The 15519-nt window shown below is 47.0% G+C and overlaps 1 pseudogene; it reads right to left on the bottom strand.

The window, feature by feature from the left end:
* Positions 1 to 268: 268 nt before the first annotated feature.
* Positions 269 to 475, bottom strand: LOC142287677 (U2 spliceosomal RNA; annotated as a pseudogene).
* Positions 476 to 15519: the final 15044 nt, after the last annotated feature.

Genomic DNA, 15519 nt, shown 5'->3' with positions numbered 1-15519 from the left:
TGCAAATGATCTAGATAAGACTGAGAATAAGATACTGCACGGGACATAGCAGAGTTGGTCAAGTTGAGTGGAGATGAGTTTGCTATTTGGCACAGCTTTTGCATCAATAAAGCAAGTAAAAGGTGTGAAAGATAAAAAAAAGGGTGAAAGTGTGAAAAGTGAATTGGCCAAATTGAGGTGCATATAAAGTTTTTGCTTTCTTTCAATTCACTAATGGGGCTCATTTGAATCAGGTGAATTGAGTTCTGCTTTTGGAAACTGGGTTAAGAAGGGGTGCACCGGTCCTGGAGGTACTGCAATACCAGGTCAATGCGTGGAGTGGACAGAGCAAGATTTTTTCCATCTCCTTGTTCTAAAAATCCATTTAATATATGGTCCCCAGAGAGGGGACGTATCAGATATTAAACTGATAAGAACAGATTTAATTTTTTTTTTTTTCTGTTTATCAGTAGGACTTCAAAATAACAAAGGTGATCGCCTCCCGTTGCCTGGGAACCGTCCAGGCACAAGAGGGCTATGTGTCACCAGAAGGCGCACACACTTCCTCAAGGCCGGCAGACGTGCAATCCCAGGCACCTTCCAGTACCGACCAAGGTAGCGTCCTCCGAAACTACACTTGATCTTAGCCAAAAGGCCGAGAAGCTATAACCCGAATTGGTTACGGCCTTGAGTGGCACCCTGGCCTATACCGGACACATCTTAGGGAGAGGGAGACAAACCCACGCCTACAGAAGACATTTTGTCACCCAAGCCAACCCTTGAAAAGGCTGTTTTGCAGAGCAAAAACAAGAAGAATGATGCTTTTTGCAGCCGCCGCCCACTGCAATTAATCTGAATAACTCCTCCTCCTCCAAGCACCTCCCCTCCCCCTTGCAGTCTTTCCAATTCATGATACAAAAAGACGGACGGACAGGACAGGACAGGACAGGCTGCCTGACTTTCCGTCACTGCCACCCTTTGCCATCCTTGCCCGTAGAAAGCCCTTTCATCATCCCCAAACCCTAATCTTTTCCCTTCCCTTCCCAGCTGCGTCTCACTCCCTTTCATTAGGAAGTGAGCGCAGCCTTTTCTCCGTTCTGCACATGCGCGACGTTAAACACAAATGCGCAGGCGTGCGTTCCATTAGCCTCACTGCATTCCACTCCCATACAGGAAGTGGGCGCAGCTATTACTACGGTCGCACATAAAAGAACCCACGGCCACCACTGCACACAGCTGACTCCACCACAGGACACCCACTTCTACACCAACGCAGGTAAGACAGGATCGGCACCTCTATGCTCCCGTTACAATCAGGCTCAGTCACCATGTGATAACGCTCTCAACTCTTTAGTTGCAGGCTCCCCTTGCTTCACCTCCACTGGCTGTGCTGCCATTTCCTCTCCCACCTGGAAGGTATACTTTATTCCACTATTTTCCTGTTTCTCTCTTCCCCCTTTTCCCATAACCTACTTTTATCTGCATTTGTGGGGTATCTATATGCTATTTACATCATAGTTTTATTCATTAATATGGAAGGGAAGAGTGCCCATGAGAGTGTTGAACTGCGGAGAGCAAGAGATTAAGCTGCTCCGATTTGCCACCATTGATAAGCTGTTCTCAGTAGATACACATGCTATCCAAACAGCAGCATCCACCATTGCTTCAGCCCACCCATTCAGTGACAGCTCACCAAGTCAGCCAGAGGAGTGGTGTAAGGAATTACACGTAGGCACTGACTCCACACCTTCACATCACAAGAAGGGGGTCTACAGGCTAGTGCAAGAATACGAGCAAGTCTTCAGCAAACATCCGCTAGACTTTTGAAGAATAAAAGGGGTCAAACACTACATCCCCACAAGTGCACACCCACCCATCAAAGAGAGATATAAGCCAAAACTACCTGCACATTACCAGTGTACCAAGGACATGTTGAGCAACATGAAGGAGGCTGGGGTTATCCGTGACAGTTGTAGCCTCTGGGCAGCTCCGTTGGTCCTGTTAAAGAAGAAGGACAGCACCACTCCCCTGTATTGAGGAATAGCTAGCTGCATTGAGAACTGCAAATTATTTTTCTACCCTTGATCTCACTAGTCGCTATTGGCAAGTGTCCGTTGCTGAGGCAGACCGGGAGAAGACCGCCTTTGCCACCCCGATGGGTCTCTGCGAGTTCAAAAGCATGCCCTTCGAGCTGTGCAATTTGCCAGGAACCTTCCAGAGGCTGATGGAATGCTGCTTGGGACACCGAAACTTTGAAACGGTACTGCTATACCTTTATGATGTTATTGTTTATTCTAAAGCAAACAAGATTTTAGGGTGTATAAAAAGGGAGATTAGATCCGGTGATCCCAACGTATTGTTAACCCTCTATAAATCACTTGTAAGGCCACATCTGGAATATGGGGTAAAGTCCTGAGCAGGTTGATAACCATTGGTTTGAGCATGGTAGGGTGTAGTGCGCATCTTCCTGCATCGGTAAAAGCTGCAGAAGTCCTTGAAGATTTCCGCTTCAAAGGCAGTGCCTTGATCTGTGAGGACTCTCTCTGAGTAGCCATGAGGTCTGCATAAGTGTGCTTGGAAGACCTTCGCTGCAGTATGGGCCATTAGATCTTTGACTTGTACCACAACCATAAATCTCGAGTAGTTGTCTACCATCGTAAGTGCATACGTGAGCTCGCCTCGATATTCTGCAACAAAACTCCCTTTTTCGATTTCAGTTTCAGCAAACACTCCTCTTCCTGTAGAAAATATTTATCATTACCTAAGACAGTCATTCTAATGCATGACAATATTAAGGCAATTTAGTTAAAACTTGTTTTAACTCACCTTTAAGGGGATTGATGTATTTCATGGTCAATCCAGGTTTGTCAGTGATGGCACTGACATAATGTATGGCGTCTTTTTCGGGCGTTATCCTTTGCCTTTTCATTGTGAAAATCCAGTTGCCTATATCAAAGCAAATTCTACTACTTGTAAAGTATGCAGAAAATGAAATGTAGAACATATAACATCAACTGCTTAGGAACGCATCATAGGTTAGTACTTAAAAGGATATTGTCATGTTCTAGTCATAATGCAAGCTGGACATTTTTCATGTTACCCTGTAATCGCCGGCCTGTTCTAATGCTCACAAGCCAAGATATAGGCTCAGCTGCTAAGGCTTCCCTCTGCCTTCTGAATGAAACTTGAATATGTCTGGCTCACTGTGTATATAGCAGGTGCTCAGAAAAAATAAGAGTCAATTCAATAGAAATAGCTCTGGCACACTATAGTGATCAATAACGTAAGAAAAGAACTCTTGGAATGCTGAAAATTCTTTATTTGTGCAAAAGGATAATTCATCCAACGTTTCGACCTTGTTTTTAGGTCTTTATCAAGGATAAAGTTATCTAAGATCATAAAGGGTTACAAAACCATATAAACACGTAATTAGTACATAGTACAACATAACAGTACAATATATTGCTACTTGAGAGTACAATGGGTCAAATAACCATGATGCACATACAAAAAATTTTTCCAAAGCCATAGTGAAAACATTTGTACTGAGGAAAGAAAATTTCCACATGACCTATCTGGAGACACATTCTGGATCAAACAACCAAAAATAGTCAAGCAGGTAAATACACACCTATATGGATAACAGGATGATATGTGTTCAATTGTATAGCGTCATTGCCATTAAGGTACAAATGGAAAACTTGCAATCCTATATAGTGAAGGAAATGAACACATATCATATCAAAGAACACAGGAACATGGGTGTGAGAAAAACCTCAATGTTTATACTTTGTTCTTTATAATGGTGTGAACATGTATATGTCTCAGTACCTTATGCACTTGAGAATTCTAGTGAGTAGATGATGAAAGCCTATTTCAGAACTGGAATCGGTAAATAATTGTAGGTGGAATCTAAATGAAAAGATGGTACAAGTGTTATCATGACACGTGGGCTATAACACAATGGACCGTGTGACAAAGAAGAAAGGAGAGAAAGAAGAGGAAGAAAATGCAACTACCTGTAACATTACGTGATAGTCACTGGTAAGTATCACTTGACAATTCAAGTGAAAAAGGATTCCTTTATTAAAGGGTTCTCAGTCGCCTCAGGATCATGAAATACTAGGGTAAATGATATGAGAATGGGTAAGAAGCACCACTAAAGGAAATATGAGATGCAGGACATATATCTATAAACCCCTGAACTACATGATAGAAATAAAAAGAAGAAAAAAGAAAAAAAAGAAGAAAGAAGAAGAACACATAGAATGCGGAAAGAGAATGGGTACAACTACCTGAGTTACTGCAGGGAGGCCCCTGGTTGGTATTGTGAGGGTTAGTGGAATTCCTTCACTGAAGGGTTCTCAGTTGCCTCAGGTTCGTGAAAAATGCTATAGACAAATAATGCCCGGAGAAAAGGGGTTCATATACAGCGAATAATGGTAATACAAGGTACATGTGTCACATGTAATAGTATATATATATATATTGTACTAAGCTCTACACCAGAAATAGAAAGTAGTCCCTCTGCCTTCTGTCTAGGTGCCCTGAGTTATGTCCTGTAAACTGTCACAGCGACCCAGACACACATGTGTAGTAGGGGAATATCCCTGCTGAGATGCCAGTGCTAGAGCACACGTTTGCTGTGGAGTTGAACGCTATGTGAGCAGTTCTTACCTTCAATGAGCAGAAGTCTCTTTTTTCAGATTTCAATATCTCTGTGGGTATCTGGCAGAAATATGGAATACTCTTTACTGCTAAGACCCTGTACACCACTCCCACTAAAGGGGGCTTTACACGCTGCGACATCGCTAATGCGGAGTCGTTGGGGTCACGGAATTTGTGACGCACATCCGGCCGCATTAGCGATGTTGCTGCGTGTGACACCGATGAGCGATTTTGCATCGTTGCAAAAACGTGCAAAATCGCTCATCGGTGACATGGGTCTCCATTCTCGATTATCGTTACTGCAGCAGTAACGATGTAGTTCGTCGCTCCTGCGGCAGCACACATTGCTCCGTGTGACACCGCAGAAACGAGGAACCTCTCCTTACCTGCCTCAAAGCCGCTATGAGGAAGGAAGGAGGTGGGCGGGATGTTCCGGCCACTCATCTCCGCCCCTCCACTGCTATTGGGCGGTCGCTCAGTGACGTTGCTGTGACGCCGCACGAACCGCCCCCTTAGAAAGGAGGCGGTTCGCCGGTCACAGCGACGTCGCCGGGCAGGTAAGTATGTGTGACTGGTTCTGTTCGGTGTTGTGCAGCATGGGCAGCAATTTGCCCGTGTCGCGCAACAGATGGGGGCGGGTACCCACACTAGCGATATCAGGACCGATATCGCAGTGTGTAAAGTAGCCTTTAGTCACATGACCAAGACTGTATCTGTGTCCCTACAACACACTTGAGACAAATGTGTGTGTGAGCCTGCATTGTGGGGTATATATAATATATTATAGAGCTGGGAAGGATCATTCTAAGCAGTGAGCTGTTCCAGTATTTGTAGGAAAATACCCAGTAGAAGCCTCAAACACAGCACCAATACCTCCCATCAGTATCCCACCACAGTGCCATGTAACCCATGCCCTACACTCCCATCTACACCAATACTATACAGGCACAAACTAGTATATCTGACTAAAAACCCCCAAAATATGAAGAACGGCCTATAGTTGAGTGTGGATATAAAATCTATGTGAGCAGAGCTAGAATAGAAATCACTGATCGCATTGAAGTCATTCTGACCATAAATCACCATGATATCAAGGTGAGGAGTTGTGTGTTACTGCTGGGAGGAAAGGGTTAACAGTGGAATATTAAGGTGCATTTCTGTGTGCAGTGTTACTAGTCAATGTACAAATTGTCTCTCCAGTAAAGGAGACAAACTCTAGCACAGCGCCACCTATTGGAAGTAGCGATCCTAAAAGTCACAAGTGGATTTTCAACAATCCATTGCAATATGACTCAGGATATATAAGCCAGATCAGAATCCCAATTTGCAGACACGGTGTTTCGGGGTGCTTGCCCCTCGTCAGTGCAAAGTATGGGGGTGTCAATGTAGTCATTGTAACAATTCAGTATGAGCTGCTCTTGGTGCCGGGGGAGGGAGATGCTCTCCTGAGCAAGATAGATGGGGAATGAACATGATATCTATATAGTGTAAGGCAGGGGGTCTCAAACTCGGCTGGGTGTATGGGCCGCACAGAGGAAAAAAATAATGTGGGGGGCTGCATTCTTTGCAGGACAAAGTGACATTTTTATTGGTACCATATATATATTTTTTTTTCACACACCTTTGGATGACTGATTTTCAACATTTTTCACTTGTTTATTATAACAAATGTGCACATTCTTTGGTTAAATCTAAAAAAAAAAAATTGATGTTAAAAAAAAGTTATGCCTTATTTTGTTTTTTTTTACAGTTTATCCCTTTCTTTTAACTAATAGTGTTACAATTATGACGCTAGCGTTTTGTGAAGGGAATGCTTTGCCTACTTCCGTGACTATGGCCTTCCAGAACTGCTGCATTTTGGCTGACCTCTCCGCCTCGGGAATAAGAGACATAAAGTTCTCCTTGTAGCGTGGGTCTAACAGTGTTACCAACCAGTAATGATTGTCGGCCAAGATGTTCTTAACGCGAGGGTCACGAGACAGGCAGCTTACCATAAAGTCATCCATGTGCGCCAGACTCTTAACAGCCATCACTTCAATATCCAGACCAACACGATGACTGAACATGCTGTCCTCCTCCTTCTCCTCCTCCTCCTCCTCATCTACCCTGTCCTCTGGCCAGCCACGCTGAACTGAGCATATGACTGGTATGCATGTCATATCCTCAATTTGGTCGGAGAGTTGCTCCATGTCTTCATCTTCCTCCTCGTCATAGTCCTCCACTGCACGTTGTGATGAGACGAGGCTGGGCTGTGTGTTATCACCCACACCCACTACTGTTTCTTGCTCCAACTCATCGTGTTCCGCCTGCAATGCATCATGTTTGGTTTTGAGCAGAGACCGTTTTAGAAGGCAGAGAAGCGGTATGGTGACGCTAATAATGGCGTCATCGCCGCTCACCATCTTGGTGGAGTCCTCAAAGTTTTGGAGGATGGTACATAGGTCGGACATCCATCTCCACTCCTCAGGTGTTATGTGTGGAGTTTGACCCATTTCCCGATGGCTTAGGTGATGCAGGTACTCAACAACTGCCCTCTTCTGCTCACATATCCTGATCAACATGTGCAGAGTTGAATTCCAATGCGTGGGGACATCACACACCAGTCTGTGAGCCGGAAGATGCAAATGACGCTGAAAGCCGGCAAGGCCGGCTGAAGCAGTAGGTGACTTTCGAAAATGTGCAGACAGGCGGCGAACTTTTACCAGCAGATCAGACAGCTCTGGGTATGAGTTTAGAAACCGCTGAACCACGAGGTTGAGCACATGGGCCACGCATGGAACATGTGTCAGCTGGCCTCGCCTCAAAGCCGCCACCAGGTTCCGGCCATTGTCACACACAACCTTTCCTGGCTTTAGGTTCAGAGGTGTGAGCCAGTGATCTGCATGCTGTTTTAGAGCTGTCCACACCTCTTCTGCATTGTGGGGTTTGTCACCTATGCAGATTAGCTGCAGCACAGCCTGTTGCCGCTTCGCCGAGGCAGTGCTGCAGTGCTTCCAGCTTGGGACTGGTGTGGAGGGTAAAGTGGATGAGGATGCACAGGAGGAGGAGGAGGCTGAAGAGCATGACATTCCGGAGCTGTAGAGTGTGGGTGAAACCCTGACTGAGGTAGGGCCTGCAAACCTTGGTGTGGGAAGGACTTGTTCCGTTCCTCGCTCAAACTGGGTCCCAGCTGGGCTGGGCTGGGTCCCTACCCGGCTGGGTAGGGCGTTGTGGGGGGTTTGTCTATCTCCGTTTGAGGTGAGTTTGTTTAAGTTAGCCTTTTCTTTGGCGTTTTTTGGAGCCCTGCGGGTTGGGGAGTTGGTATCGCCCAGTAAGGCGTTCCCCGGGGGCTTGGATTGGGGTGACATTATGTCAGTGGAAAACGGAGTTGAATTTTGGATTAGGAAATCGAAAACTGATCAGAGAGGTGTGGGTAGACTAGTCCGTTTGGGGATGGTTGTGGCATCTGATATGTGCCCGTTCAAGTGTCTCGGGAATTTTCAACAGATCCGTCCGAAGGTGGATGGCCCCTTATTACATATATCTTTTTATCGAGATACCAATTTGTGAGTGTTTTTAGGGCATGTTTGAAGTCGTTGGGGTTAGATCCGAAGTCTTTCGGATTGGGGCAGCGACGGAGGCCTCTATATGCGGCCTACCGGAGGAGACAGTTAAGCAGATTGGTAGGTGGAAGTCGCAGCGCTTTAAGTCGTATGTACGTCCCCAGGTGGTTGTTGGCAATTGAGGGGAAAAGGGGGGGGGTATTAGGGTATTAGGGTAGCAATGGGGGGGGTGAGAGTGTGTGTTTTTTGTCAATTTGGTTTGGTGAGGCAATAAAATGGTGTCGTCTGTACATTTTGTATTGCAGAAGCACCCCCCCTTCCTTCCCTGGTCTGGATCCTTGGCCACTCTTATGTGTATTGGGGAGCCCGACGAGCGGACGCGAGATGGAACTGGAGACAGCTAGGTTTTGAGAAGGACCTGGCTCTCGTGCGATGGCTCGGTGTTCGGGGGTTAGGGTGCAGGAGGTGCATAGATACGCCCGGTTGGACAGACCTCCTGACATCTTAGTGTTGCATGCCGGGGGGAATGATTTGGGTGGGCGTCCTTTTCGAATCTTGATAAAGGACATCAAACATGATTTGTTACGGTTATGGGCGTCGTTTCCAGGTCTAACGATAGTCTGGTCAGAGATAGTAGCGAGAAAGAGTTGGCAGAAAGCGCGGTCAGTTGACAGGTTGAACAAGGCGCGGGCGAAGGTTAATAGGGCGATCTCGAAGTTTGTTAGTCGGAACGGGGGTATAGCAATACGGCATGTTGAGTTGGAAAGGACGGAAGAGGAATTTTGGTTGGCTGACGGGGTACACCTTAATGCGGTGGGAACTGACTTATGGGCTCTTGGCTTGCAGGGAGGTATTGAGAGGGCCCTTTGCTTGCGGGGGGTCTCAGGCACTTGAAGGGTTTCAAGGTGCCTTCGTTGTGGTGTTGTTTATTGGTGGGTCCTTGAAGTTGGTTTAAAATTGGTTCGGGGATTCATCCGGGTATGGATCCCCTCATTGGCAGAATTGATGGTCCCCTGGTGATTTTGGGGGGGAACCCCGACGGGGTATGTCGGGGCCCCTGGGGGTGTGGTTGGGGTTGACGGAGGATTAACCCTTATAATTTGGTGCTCCTGAGCCAGTGTGGGTAACGGCTGGGAGAAAGTTGAGGTTTTTTATTGCTCGGTTATGGGAATCACCAGGGTTTTGGTAGCTTCAAGGACCTTACCACATTGCAAATTTAATTGGTTATGTATTCTTGTTAATAAAATGGCTGCTATGGCCAAAATTATCCAAAGATAAATTTGTGTCTGTGTAATTACTTTTAAATAAGAAATGGGAATGGAGGTGTGGGGTATGAAAGGAAGACCGGAGTCAACAATTCCAGGGTCAAGCATGTTTATTTGCGTAAGCTTCGTTCCAGGGTAGAAAGGGTAAGAGTGCCTTTCAGAATTCGAAGTGGTCAGACTGTACGGACCACCAAGAACTGCAGGAGAGCTTGAACATCTTCCCATGGATTTGCGACATCCTCCCTCATCAGTTACGTAGGTAAGCAGGTTCTCAGCATTGCAGCCCATTTGTTGTCTTAAGTTAGTTAAGCGGGGTTAACTAACCTGTCAGTTCAGCCTCAGGTCTAAAGCAGAGGCCTGGACTCCACTCCTTACTCCTCACTCCACAACTCTCCTTAAAAACAACTGACTCCTTTTTCCTGCCCCGGGGTCTCCAGACCCCTAGGTGGGCGTTTCCTTCCGTCTGGTCCTGCCCACTGGTGTGCCTGTCTTTCCCTAGGGGAGGTGACTAGGGTTTTCTGGTTGGCTTTGTGTGACTTAGGTGAGGGAAGTTGTTATGCGGGGGCCTATGTGTGACTATCTGCAGTGTCAGGGCGTCACATATGTATGTGTGTATGTCTGCTAAAGGAATCCGCACCGTCATATTTACAAACACAAAATTTTGCAGACACCTCATGTGACTCAGGGAACGTTGTAGACTATGTTTTAACAGGAATATTTAACCTTTACAGTTACTCTCCAAAAAACCTGCCTCCATTAAACTGAATGGAGGTGGGAGCTGCAAGTTATTAATAGCAGCTGTGATTGGTTGCTATAGGAACAAAGGACATTCATAGTATAAGAAGCTTATGTGTGAGATAATATGATGTCAGTGGGGAGACAGATAGAGAGAGACAGACACAGACTGAGAGACAAACAGACAGAGACAGATAGGCATAGACAGACAGGGAAAGAGACAGAGACAAACAGACAGAGGCAGACAGGGAAAGAGACAGACAGAGATAGACAGGGAAAAAAGGCAGACAGACAGAGACAGAGAAAGAGACAGAGGCAGATAGGGAAACAGACAAAGACAAACATACAGAGACAGGCAGGAGAAAAGGCAGACCGACAGGGAAACAGACAGACAGGGGAAGAGACAGACAGAGAGAGACAGACAGATAGAGACAGACAAAGAAATACAGAGATAGACAGGGAAAGAGACAAACGGGGAATGAGTCAGACAGAGAGAGACAAAGAGAGACAGGCAGAGAGAGACAGGGAAAGAGACAGACAGGGGAAGAGACAGACAGAGACAGACAAAGAAATACAGAGACAGACAGGGGAAGAGACAGACAGGGGAAGAGACAGACAGGGGAAGAGACAGACAGACAGGGAAAGAGACAGACCTGGAAAAGAGACAGACCTGGAAAAGAGACAGACAGACATAGAAACAGACAGCCACAAAGAGAGAAAGACAGACAGACACAGAGAGACAGACAGAGATAGAGAGACAGAGAGACATGGATAGAGATAGAGACACACAGAGACAGACAGATGACAGAGACTGGGAGAGAGACAGACAGAAGCATAAATCCCTAACTAAAACTTAACATTTAATGATAGTTTTAAAAGGTAAAAAAACACAAATCATGTAAATAGCATGACTCTCTTCTGTGCATAGAGTCAAAATTTTGTGTTTGTAAATATGACGGTGCGGATTCCTTTAGCAGACATACACACATACATATGTGACGCCCTGACACTGCAGGTAGTCACACATAGGCCCCCGCATAACAACTTCCCTCACCTAAGTCACACAAAGCCAACCAGAAAACCCTAGTCACCTCCCCCAGGGAAAGACAGGCACACCAGTGGGCAGGACCAGACGGAAGGAAACGCCCACCTAAGGGTCTGGAGACCCCGGGGCAGGAAAAAGGAGTCAGTTGTTTTTAAGGAGAGTTGTGGAGTGAGGAGTAAGGAGTGGAGTCCAGGCCTCTGCTTTAGACCTGAGGCTGAACTGACAGGTTAGTTAACCCCGCTTAACTAACTTAAGACAACAAATGGGCTGCAATGCTGAGAACCTGCTTACCTACGTAACTGATGAGGGAGGATGTCGCACATCCATGGGAAGATGTTCAAGCTCTCCTGCAGTTCTTGGTGGTCCGTACAGTCCGACCACTTCGAATTCTGAAAGGCACTCTTACCCTTTCTACCCTGGAACGAAGCTTACGCAAATAAACATGCTTGACCCTGGAATTGTTGACTCCGGTCTTCCTTTCATACCCCACACCTCCATTCCCATTTCTTATTTAAAAGTAATTACACAGACACAAATTTATCTTTGGATAATTTTGGCCATAGCAGCCATTTTATTAACAAGAATACATAACCAATAAAATTTGCAATGTGGTAAGGTCCTTGAAGCTACCAAAACCCTGGTGATTCCCATAACCGAGCAATAAAAAACCTCAACTTGCTCCCAGCCGTTACCCACACTGACTCAGTAGCACCAAATGGTTAGGGTTAATCCTCCGTCAACCCCAACCACACCCCCAGGGGCCCCGACATACCCCGTCGGGGTTCCCCCCCAAAATCACTAGGGGACCATCAATTCTGCCAATGAGGGGATCCATACCCGGATGAATCCCCGAACCAATTTTAAACCAACTTCAAGGACCCACCAATAAACAACACCACAACGAAGGCACCTTGAAACCCTTCAAGTGCCTGAGACCCCCCGCAAGCAAAGGGCCCTCTCAATACCTCCCTGCAAGCCAAGAGCCCATAAGTCAGTTCCCACCGCATTAAGGTGTACCCCGTCAGCCAACCAAAATTCCTCTTCCGTCCTTTCCAACTCAACATGCCGTATTGCTATACCCCCGTTCCGACTAACAAACTTCGAGATCGCCCTATTAACCTTCGCCCGCGCCTTGTTCAACCTGTCAACTGACCGCGCTTTCTGCCAACTCTTTCTCGCTACTATCTCCGACCAGACTATCGTTAGACCTGGAAACGACACCCATAACCGTAACAAATCATGTTTGATGTCCGTTATCAAGATTCGAAAAGGACGCCCACCCAAATCATTCCCCCCGGCATGCAACACTAAGATGTCAGGAGGTCTGTCCAACCGGGCGTATCTATGCACCTCCTGCAACACCCTGTTCCACCCTAACCCCCGAACACCGAGCCATCGCACGAGAGCCAGGTCCTTCTCAAAACCTAGCTGTCTCCCGTTCCATCTCGCGTCCGCTCGTCGGGCTCCCCAATACACATAAGAGTGGCCAAGGATCCAGACCAGGGAAGGAAGGGGGGGTGCTTCTGCAATACAAAATGTACAGACGACACCATTTTATTGCCTCACCAAACCAAATTGACAAAAAACACACACTCTCACCCCCCCATTGCTACCCTAATACCCCCCCCTTTTCCCCTCAATTGCCAACAACCACCTGGGGACGTACATACGACTTAAAGCGCTGCGACTTCCACCTACCAATCTGCTTAACTGTCTCCTCCGGTAGGCCGCATATAGAGGCCTCCTTCGCTGCCCCAATCCGAAAGACTTCGGATCTAACCCCAACGACTTCAAACATGCCCAAAAAACACTCACAAATTGGTATCTCGATAAAAAGGACCCATCCTCGTGACATAATAAGGGGCCATCCACCTTCGGACGGATCTGTTGAAAATTCCCGAGACACTTGAACGGGCACATATCAGCAATGCGTGGGGACATCACACACCAGTCTGTGAGCCGGAAGATGCAAATGACGCTGAAAGCCGGCAAGGCCGGCTGAAGCAGTAGGTGACTTTCGAAAATGTGCAGACAGGCGGCGAACTTTTACCAGCAGATCAGACAGCTCTGGGTATGAGTTTAGAAACCGCTGAACCACGAGGTTGAGCACATGGGCCACGCATGGAACATGTGTCAGCTGGCCTCGCCTCAAAGCCGCCACCAGGTTCCGGCCATTGTCACACACAACCTTTCCTGGCTTTAGGTTCAGAGGTGTGAGCCAGTGATCTGCATGCTGTTTTAGAGCTGTCCACACCTCTTCTGCATTGTGGGGTTTGTCACCTATGCAGATTAGCTGCAGCACAGCCTGTTGCCGCTTCGCCGAGGCAGTGCTGCAGTGCTTCCAGCTTGGGACTGGTGTGGAGGGTAAAGTACTGATGGGGTGGGTGTCTGTGTGGCCCAATTTTTGGAAAAAAGGGAGACTCCGCTTGGAGTAACCCTTGCTTGCTGTGTTTTTAAAAGAAGCCAAGATGAACAGAGCTGGGATCAGGAAAGACTTTGCTACCTACCCCGGTGTCATCCTGGGGACGGTTAATTATGGCGTATTTTTGATTTTGCTTGATGCAAATCAAAACATCCTGTTTGCAACTAGGGCCCAAGTGCTGCCACTGATGGGGTGGGTGTCTGTGTGGCCCAATTTTTGGAAAAAAGGGAGACTCCGCTTGGAGTAACCCTTGCTTGCTGTGTTTTTAAAATAAGCCAAGATGAACAGAGCTGGGATCAGGAAAGACTTTGCTACCTACCCCGGTGTCATCCTGGGGACGGTTAAGAATAGCGTATTTTTGAATGTGCTTGATGCAAATGTAGCTGTGAAGTGTACAACTGGGGCACAACTGCTGCCACTGAAGGGGTGGGTGTGTGTGGGGCCCAATTTTTGGAAAAAAGGGAGACTCCTCTTGGAGTCACCTTGCGGTGTTTTACATGATTTTAGAATGGCGTGCCATGCCTATATCTGTGTGTCCTCCTCTTTTTCCTTGTCCAGCTGTTTTGTTTTCGCATGAGTATATGTCCTTGTCACTTTCCCATGTGTTTGTGTTGTGTTGTGAGTTGTTTGTCACCTTTTGGACACCTTTGAGGGTGTTTTCTAGGTGTTTTACTGTGTTTGTGATTGCCTGCCATTGTTTCCTATTGGCTCGAGTTCGGTTCGTCGAACGTTCGACGAGCCGAACTCGAACGGGAGCTCCGTTCGGCGAACCGACCTCGAGCCGAACCGGGACCGGTTCGCTCATCTCTACTCCTGGACATACCTACCCCGGTGTCATCCTGGGGACGGTTAAGAATAGCGTATTTTTGAATGTGCTTGATGCAAATGTAGCTGTGAAGTGTACAACTGGGGCACAACTGCTGCCACTGAAGGGGTGGGTGTGTGTGGGGCCCAATTTTTGGAAAAAAGGGAGACTCCGCTTGGAGTAACCCTTGCTTGCTGTGTTTTTAAAAGAAGCCAAGATGAACAGAGCTGGGATCAGGAAAGACTTTGCTACCTACCCCGGTGTCATCCTGGGGACGGTTAATTATGGCGTATTTTTGAATGTGCTTGATGCAAATCAAAACATCCTGTTTGCAGCTAGGGCCCAAGTGCTGCCACTGATGGGGTGGGTGTCTGTGTGGCCCAATTTTTGGAAAAAAGGGAGACTCCGCTTGGAGTAACCCTTGCTTGCTGTGTTTTTAAAAGAAGCCAAGATGAACAGAGCTGGGATCAGGAAAGACTTTGCTACCTACCCCGGTGTCATCCTGGGGACGGTTAAGAATAGCGTATTTTTGAATGTGCTTGATGCAAATGTAGCTGTGAAGTGTACAACTGGGGCACAACTGCTGCCACTGAAGGGGTGGGTGTGTGTGGGGCCCAATTTTTGGAAAAAAGGGAGACTCCGCTTGGAGTAACCCTTGCTTGCTGTGTTTTTAAAAGAAGCCAAGATGAACAGAGCTGGGATCAGGAAAGACTTTGCTACCTACCCCGGTGTCATCCTGGGGACGGTTAATTATGGCGTATTTTTTAATGTGCTTGATGCAAATCAAAACATCCTGTTTGCAACTAGGGCCCAAGTGCTGCCACTGATGGGGTGGGTGTCTGTGTGGCCCAATTTTTGGAAAAAAGGGAGACTCCGCTTGGAGTAACCCTTGCTTGCTGTGTTTTTAAAAGAAGCCAAGATGAACAGAGCTGGGATCAGGAAAGACTTTGCTACCTACCCCGGTGTCATCCTGGGGACGGTTAATTATGGCGTATTTTTGAATGTGCTTGATGCAAATCAAAACATCCTGTTTGCAACTAGGGCCCAAGTGCTGCCAC

This window comes from Anomaloglossus baeobatrachus, unplaced genomic scaffold (assembly GCF_048569485.1).
Source record: "Anomaloglossus baeobatrachus isolate aAnoBae1 unplaced genomic scaffold, aAnoBae1.hap1 Scaffold_743, whole genome shotgun sequence".
Classification (NCBI taxonomy): Eukaryota; Metazoa; Chordata; class Amphibia; order Anura; family Aromobatidae; genus Anomaloglossus; species Anomaloglossus baeobatrachus.
This window is presented reverse-complemented; position numbering and strand designations above follow the sequence as displayed.